Source organism: Lutra lutra, chromosome 13, assembly GCF_902655055.1.
Source record: "Lutra lutra chromosome 13, mLutLut1.2, whole genome shotgun sequence".
NCBI lineage: Eukaryota > Metazoa > Chordata > Mammalia > Carnivora > Mustelidae > Lutra > Lutra lutra.
Genome location: NC_062290.1, coordinates 31060685 through 31069340, shown reverse-complemented (window position 1 = coordinate 31069340; position 8656 = coordinate 31060685). Strand labels below are relative to the sequence as shown.

The window sequence follows — 8656 nt, the reverse complement described above, 5'->3', positions numbered from 1 at the left end:
TGAAAAGGTAAAAAAAATTATATTATTTTACAATTGTTTCTACTTGCTTATATAATATATGGAACAACAAAAATGTTTTTCTTAGCTCTAAGAGGATCTCACATTTCTCGTGTCAGTTGAGTCCATTGCGATAAGATCAATAAAGTTATAGTTCCCGATCTAATTGTTACAAGATTGGTAAGTGAATTTAAATTCGGTTTCCCACAGGAAATGAATAAAGCAAGTAGGTAGTCTTCAAGTTAGGGGTTGTAGAACCGTAAACCAATCAAAATCAGGATGTGGCAAGAGAATGTTTTGCAAGTCAAAGTCCATTCATGGTGACCAGATACAGAATATTTAAATCCAAAAAGGAGCTGTACCCAACCTACTAATATTTGTAGTTTTGGTATCATTGAGATTCTCCCCCGTTTTTTTTCTTATGGCGAGATGTTACTGGCTAGCACAGTTGTTTGTATCCTCAGACCACTGTGCTAATAGAACAGAATTTAATTCTATGTTCCTACTATTAAAATCTTGATCTTGGTTGAAACTTTAATCAAACCTAAATAAAATAATATAGAATTCAGACCTTTTTAGTTCCACATTTATTCAGGAATTCCAGAATTGAAAATCTGGCCTGTCTTTGGTCATGTGTAACACCTTTGAGCCAGTGGTTATAGTAAAGGGTATTGAATTCTCTGATCAGCCAGGCTTGGGTCACCAGGCCAAGCTGGAGTCTGATTGTAGTCAGTCCCCAAATGCTGGGACAGAGTGAATGGGGGTGGTTCCCAAGTAAAATATGGTTTTCAATATTTGCATATGAGAATAGATGCTGGCAGGAAATACACAGAATCCCCCACCAGTGATGACCGGCATGAGCATGTTATTGTCTTGCCTCTTGTAGCATTGGACTCCTGTGCCCTGCATTATAATTCTTTCTTCTTATTTCTCCTCTGTAAGGCCAGAAACAATTTCTATCTCATTTCCATATCCCTTCTTTCTGGCCTCATCTTCAGTGCCTGGAGAGGTGCCCTTCATTCAGGAAATATTTGTCGTGCGAATGAATGAGTTTCTGGTTTGTATGCCCATGCTCCTGCCAAATAATTTTGCACGTGTTTAAAATAAAAATGAAACAAATTAATTAATGTGTGAAAATGAATTAACACGTACTACATGATCAAATGGATGTGATACTGTTTTTTTTTGGTTTTTTTTTTTTAATTTGTCAGAGAGAGAGGGAGGGAGAGCGAGCACAGGCAGACAGAAAGGCAGGCAGAGGCAGAGGGAGAAGCAGGCTCCCTGACGAGCAAGGAGCCCGATGCGGGACTCGATCCCAGGACGCTGGGATCATGACCTGAGCCGAAGGCAGCTGCTTAACCAACTGAGCCACCCAGGCGTCCCTGTGATACTGTTTCTGAAAGATTCGTTATTCTACACATTCACTAATAATCATAGCAGAATTTTATATAATGCTTGCTAGGTGCTAGCCTTCATTCTAGTTCTGTTGTTTAACCCTTACAAGAACCTGAAGAGGTAGATGCTTCTGCTGCCCCCATGTTATAGTAAGAAAAGTGCCGCAGTAAGTGGGACATGATTTGGGATATGAATGCAGGCTGTCTGGCACTTCTAATCATTATGCTTTCCCACTAAATAGTGAGCTAAATGCTGAGGTATGAGCAGAATATGGTTTCTCTTCTTAAGAAGCTATATGAGCAGAGGGCAGACATTATGTGCCCATAATCCCTAAAGAGGAGCTGAGGAGAGGTCCGTAATTATATCACCAATAAAAATTATGTGGCGGAGTATCCGGAGAGGCTCTAGTGGGAGAAATGGTTTACTTAGGGAACACCCCCCACTATCATTTTGTGGGGTGAAAGCTGTATTGTGTCCATGCTAAGGTGGAGTTGACTAAGATGTTGAAAAAGGGCTGCTTTTCTGCTTAGATTGTATTTCAAAAATGTATTTAAAAATAAGGTAAGGCTTCCCTCTCTAAGGATGGTCTATGGACCCGCATCAGCACATCTTGTTAGAAACTCAGGAACTTGTTAGAAACGCACAATCTCAAGCCTACCTCAGAGCTACTGAATCAGAATCTGTACTTTATAACAACGCTAAAAGATGTCTGTGCACAGTAAAATTTGAGAAGCACCCAGCTAAAGCAAAAATACAAAACCAGCAGCTGAATCCATCAGGATCATCTCATGGGAACCTGGTTGTCCTTTGTTGCTGACATAGTTTAGCCTTATCTAGCCGCTGGTATGTTTGAGGTGCTCAGCCTGGTAAAGCAGCTTACAATGAAGAAGAGCCTACCCCCCAAGGAAGGACAGAAATCCTGCATCAGCACGGGCTCAGACCATCTCCTCCAATGAAAAGTCCCTGGCCATATAAACTTCAATGAATTTAACACCGTAACACAAAGTTAAGGGGAATGAATTGGGAAAGGTTCCAAAAAGGAAAGAATTTTAGACCAGGTTTGATGAATGATTGACCTTCAGGTTAATTAGAATTTCTGTGTAGAATGACAGAATATGGGGCTATGCAAATAGGGAGGGGCTAGGCCGTAAATTACTTCATAAACTGTGGTAAGGAGTTTGGACTTTACGTTTTATTTTTTTTTAAAGATTTTATTTATTTATTTGAGAGAGAGTGAGAGAGAGCATGAGAGGGGAGAAGGTCAGAAGGAGAAGCAGACTCCCTGCGGAGCTGGGAACCCAATGTGGGACTCGATCCTGGGATTCCAGGATCATGACCTGAGCCAAAGGCAGTTGCTTAACCAAGTGACCAGGCACCCTGGCCTTTACCTTTTAAAACCAAGGGTGTCACTGTGCAATATTGAGATTTGTAAGAAATATCTATTTGGTCATTCAGATGACCAAACACATTTCTCTTATATATTGGGTCTTTGTTCACAATTCCTGGTTCATGGATCCCCAAACCCTCAGAATTCGGTAGCAAGATTGGTTGCCAATGGAGGCAACGAGGTGTTTAGACGGTTGGAAGTTGCAGTCCCCACCCCCTGATGTCTGGGAGACCAGGGTAGCTGGAAGTTGAATCAATCACCAATGGCCATGATTTTTTTTTTTAAGATTTTATTTTATTTTATTTATTTATTTATTTATTTATTTATTTATTTATTTATTTATTTATTTGACAGAGATCACAAGTAGGCAGAGAGGCAGGCAGAGAGAGGGAGAAGCAGGCTCCCTGCTGAGCAGAGAGCCCGATGTGGGGCCTGATCCTAGGACCTGAGATCATGACCTGAGCCGAAGGCAGAGGCTTTAACCCACTGAGCCACCCAGGTGCCCCTACCAATGGCCATGATTTAATCAATCATGCCTATGTCATGGAGCCTCCATAAAAACTCGAAAGGATGGAATTCAGAGAGCCTCCAAGTTGAGGAACAATGGAGATTTGGGGAGACTGGTGTGCCTAAAGAGGGCATGGAAGCTCTGTGTCCTTTGCCCATGCCTTGCCCTATACATCTCTAATACTTGCCTGATCCTGAGTTATATCCTTTTGTAATAAATCAAAAAATCTAGTAACACGTTTCTGTGAGCTGTTCTAGCAAATCAATTGAACCTGAGAAGGGGGATCGTAGGACAACTCTGATTTCTAGTCAGTCAGTCAGAAGCATAGGTGACAGCCAGAACTTGTGACTGGCATCTAGAGCAGAAAGCAGTCTTCGAGAACCAAACCCTTAACCTGTGTAATCTGTTGCTATCTCTGGGTAGATAGTGTCAGATCTAAGTTGAATTCTTACTCTGTTGGTGTCTGGAGAATGACTAGGTGCTGCATAGGATTTCCCCTCCCCACAACACACACAATGGAATTGATGCCAGAATGAAAAGACCCAGGGCATATCACCTGGGTTTTTTTGAGGTTTGGAAGTAGTTAACCTGCATTGCTTTGGGGGAAATTATACATACTCCTGGGAAGAAAGTAAAACTAAGAACAGGGGATGCCTGGGTGGCTGAGTCGTTAAGCGTTTGCCTTCGCCTCAGGTCATGATCCCAGGGTCATGGGATCGAGCCCCAGAGCCCTGTATTGGACTCCCTGCTCAGCAGGAAGCCTGATTTCCCTCTCCCACTTCCCCTCATGTGTTCCTGCTCTTGCTATCTCTCTTTTTGTCAAATAAATAAATAAAATCTTTTAAAAAATAAAAATAAATAAAATTAAGAACAGTAAAACTCCTAAAATCTCATTACCTGGAAATAACCACTGACAGTTTCTGACACCCTTCCAGTCTTCTTCACATATAATTTTATTTTTTCACTCAGTGATGTCATAGACACAGTTAATACATCTATATCATTTTAATGGCCACAATATATTCTATTGTGTGCTGATGTTTTATATATCAGTCTGAGTCCAATCAAAAAACAGGAACACACAGTCATTTAAATAGGAGACTAAATATAAAGAATTAAGCTGTGATGGGAGAGTAACTTTATAAAGAGCGAAAAAACAAAAGAATGAGATCTTGCCATTTGCAAAAACATGGATGGACCTAGGGCATCACACTAAATGAAGTCAGAGAAAGACAAGTACCATATGATTTGACTTATATGTGGACTTTAAAAAAACAAATGAATAAACAAACAAAAAGCAGGGACAGACCTATAATACAAAGGAAAAAAATCGATGGTTGTGAGAGGCGAGGAAGAGAGGAGGGGGAAAATGGGTGAAGGGGAGTGGAAGGTACAGCCTTCCTGGGAATGAATAAGTCGCAGGGATAAAAGGTAGAGCATAGGGAATATAGTCAATGGTACTGTAATAGTGTATGGTGACAGATGGGAGCTGCGTTTGTGGTGAGCCTTGCGTAATATATAGACTTGTTGAGTCACTATGTTATACACCAGAAATTAATGTAATATTTTCAACTGTACTTCAATTAAAAAAAGAAGAAAGGAAAGGATTCTAAAAAGGGTACTTTAGGGGGTGCCTGGGCAGTTCAGTCGGTTAAGCATCTGCCTTTGGCTCAGGCCATGATCCCAGGGTCGTGGAATCAAGCCCTGCATCAGGCTCCCTGCTCAGCAGGGAGCCTGCTTCTCCCTCTGCCTCTGCCCCTCCCCCTCATTCTCTCTCTCTCTCAAATAAATAAATAAAATCAAAGAGGGAGGTACTATTATTTCCTTTCCACACGTAAAGAAACTACTAAGGCACAGGGAAGCCAAATAACTTGCTCAAGATCAACTGTAGTATAATGCCAAGATAGACTAAGATATATGTGGTAACCAGTAATTCCTAAATCTCGGCTGTTTAATACAACAAAGGTTTATTTCTCATTCACACTGAAAGCCCAATAAGGGCCAGGGCAGAACACTTGTTCTTCGTGGTCACTCAGGGCCCAGACTCATGGAATCTCCATCTCAGCTTGTGTTTCTGTGGAGCCTGAGGTGGGGAAAGTATATGTGATGAATCTTTCATTGACTTCCTTTTTTAATTTTTAATTTTAATTCCAGTTAACATACAGTGTTATATTAGCTTCAGGAGTACAATGTAGCAATTCAACAACCGCCTAGAGCACCCTGTGCTTATCATGACAGGTGTACTAAATCCCATTCACCTATTTAACGCATCTCCCCCCTTCGCCTCTGTTATCCACCAGATTGTTCCATACTATTAAGAGTCTGTTTCTTGATTTCACTCACTCTCTCATTTTTTTCCCTTTGCTTGTTTTGTTTTTTAAACTCCACATATGAGTGAAATCATATGGTATTTGTCTTTCTCTGCCTGGCTTATTTTGCTTAACATTATACTTTCTAGTTCCATCCGTGTTGTTGCAAGTGACAAGATTTTATTCCTCTTTACAGCTGAATCATATTCCATTTATATATATATATATATATATATAGAGAGAGAGAGAGAGAGAGAGAGAGTGCGTGCATGCGCACACACACACACACACACACACATATCACATCTTATTTATCTATTCATCAATTGAGGGACACTTGGGCTGCTTCCATTCCTTGGCTATTGTAAATAATGCTGCTATAAACATAGGTGTGCATGTATCTCTCCAAATTTGTGTTCTTTGGGTAAATACACAGTAACAATTGTAAGGTAGCTCTATTTGTAGCTTTGAGGAAGTTCCATACTGTTTTCCCCAGTGCCTGCACCAGTTTGCATTCCCACCCACAATGCACAAGGGTTCCTTTTTCTCCACAGCCTCACCAACACCTGTTGTTTCTTGTGTTGTTGATTATGGCCATTCTGACAGGTGTGAGGTGGTATCTCACTGTAGTTTTTTTTTTTTTTAAGATTTTTATTTATTTATTTTACAGACCGAGATCACAAGTAGGCAGAGAGGCAGGCAGAGAGAGAGAGGTGGAAACAGGCTCCCTGCTGAGCGGAGAGCCTGATGTGGGGCTCTATCCCAGGACCCTGGTATCACGACCTGAGCCAAAGGCAGAAGCTTTAACCCACTGAGCCACCCAGGCGCCCCTCACTGTAGTTTTGATCTGCATTTCCCCTATGTTAAGTGATGTTGAATATCTTTTCTTGTTTACTGGTCATCTGGATGTCTTTTTTGGAGAAATGTCTGTTCATGTCCTCTGCCCATTTTTAAATTGGATTATTTGGTTTTTGGGTGTTGAGTTTTATAAATTCTTTAAAAATATGGAATGATTCACAAATTTGTGTGTCATCCTTGTGCAGGAACCATGCTAATTTTCTCTGTATCGTTTTAATTTTAGTATATGTGCTGCTGAGGCGAGCACAATCTCTTATTGACTTCTAAAGCTTCTGCTTGCTCCTCACTTCTACTTACATTTCTTCAACTAAGGCAAGTCATCAGGCCATACCTATCTTCAAAGGGGTTAAGGAAGCACGGTCCCATGTATTTGGGAGAGGAGAATGAGGCTATTTATAAATTAGCATCATGGAAACCACATGGGGCAGGCCAGCCCAGACAAATTAAGCTTATCGTCTCAACATGTATTCTGAAATACAGGTAGGTGGTGCATACTGAGGAGTTAACTTTACCCAAAGGAGGGTCTGGTTTTTCTTTTAGCTAGTGGAAGTTCTCTTTAGGCCCCTGGAATATCCTGTCTTGATCAAACCCCACATTTCCTCTTCAGTTTTTTCCACCATCTCCTCCACCTTTTCCCATGGTCCTAAGGTCTTGAGTTCCCCAAATACCACGGGCTCCTTCATGCCTCAGCAAGCTCACTCACACTACTTCCTCTGCCTAACCTGCCTTCCCTGAGCATCCCACTGAAATCGTTCAGCATTGAAGATTTAGCTTGAAACTCCTTTCCATCAAAGTCATTATTTTCCCTTCCAGAAAGTATTGGTCATTGCTTTTTCTGTGTTTGTATAATACTTTTTACCACCATGTGTTAGAGACTTTCTGTTTGGTTATGTAACCAAAGTAAGCACACCTAACAATGATGCAGGGTGGGAAGGTGCTATAATTGGTCCCTAAAGATGGACCTCAATGCACTACCATTCCATGCTACTTGTGTACTTGTGCAATCCTCACCTTCATTAAATCTGGACTGGCTGTGACTCTGATGACTAATAGAATGCAGTGGAGATCATGCTGGGTCAGTTCCGGGCCCAGCCTTCAGAAGGAACGGCAGCTTCCATTGCTTTCTGGAACCTACCTGCCATGTTGTGAGGAAGCCCAAGCAGCCATGTGGAAAGCCCAAATAGGAGAAGCCCAACACTATTTGTGGGAAGGAGAAAGACTCAGCTATCCCTGCATCACTGGCAAGCTTCCAGATGACTATAACCAAGAAACACCAAAAGGACCAGCAGAATTGCCCAGTTGAGTTAGGTTAATCCACAGAATCATAAGGTTAAATAATATGGCTGCTGTTTGAAGTCACTGAGGTTTGGGTTTGAAGGTGATTGTGAGGTGATTAGATTGTGAGGTCTAGAACACAAAGCATTAAATATCCTGGATATTTCCCCATAGCATAAAGAAAAAATATATGAGGAAGGCAAACAGACATTCTGAGTAGGAAGTGTGGTTTCTGTAACACGAAGGACAATTCAGCTTATCAAGTGCCCAGTGAAAAGTGCATCTCTTCTGACTGTTTTCCCTGGCCAACTAAATTTTTCAAGAGCCCCATGCTGTAAGTAGCTTTAGTCCTTTAGATAAAAATTCAAATTATTAAAAAAAAAAAAGAAGAAGACAAAAGACAGTGTCTATGTGGTGAAGCTAGGGAGGTAAAAATAAATGAAGAAATAAAATATTCAGTATTTTTTTTTTTTTAGATTTTATTCATTTATTTGAGAGAGTGAGCAAGAAAGAGAGAGAAACACAAGCAGGGGGGAGGAACAGAGGGTGAGGGAGAAGCAGACTCTACTGAGCAGGACCCTGAGATCATGACCTGAGTAAAAGGCAGACACTTGACTTACCGAGCCACCCAAGTGCCACTCAGTATTTTCTTTAAAAAAAAAAAAAAATGTTTGATAATGGGGCGCCTGGATGGCTCAGTCAGTTAGGCATCTGAGTCTTGATTTCGGTTCAGGTCATGATCTCAGAGTTGTGGATTGAGCCCCACTGTGAGCTCCTCACTGGGCATGAGGCTGCTGGGGATTCCCTCTCACCCTCTCTCTATGCCCCTTGCCAGCTTTACTCTCTCTCTAAAAAAATTAAAAATAAAATAAAGAAAAATAAAAATAAACACATGCACCCCAATGTTTATAGCAGCAATATCCACAA

The 8656-nt window shown here is 41.2% G+C and overlaps 1 non-coding gene across 1 annotated transcript; it reads right to left on the bottom strand.

The window, feature by feature from the left end:
- Positions 1–6594: 6594 nt before the first annotated feature.
- LOC125084130 (U6 spliceosomal RNA) lies at positions 6595–6701 on the bottom strand. The gene has a single exon (XR_007122491.1). It is a non-coding gene; the product is annotated as a U6 spliceosomal RNA (small nuclear RNA).
- Between the last annotated feature and the right edge of the window lie 1955 nt (positions 6702–8656).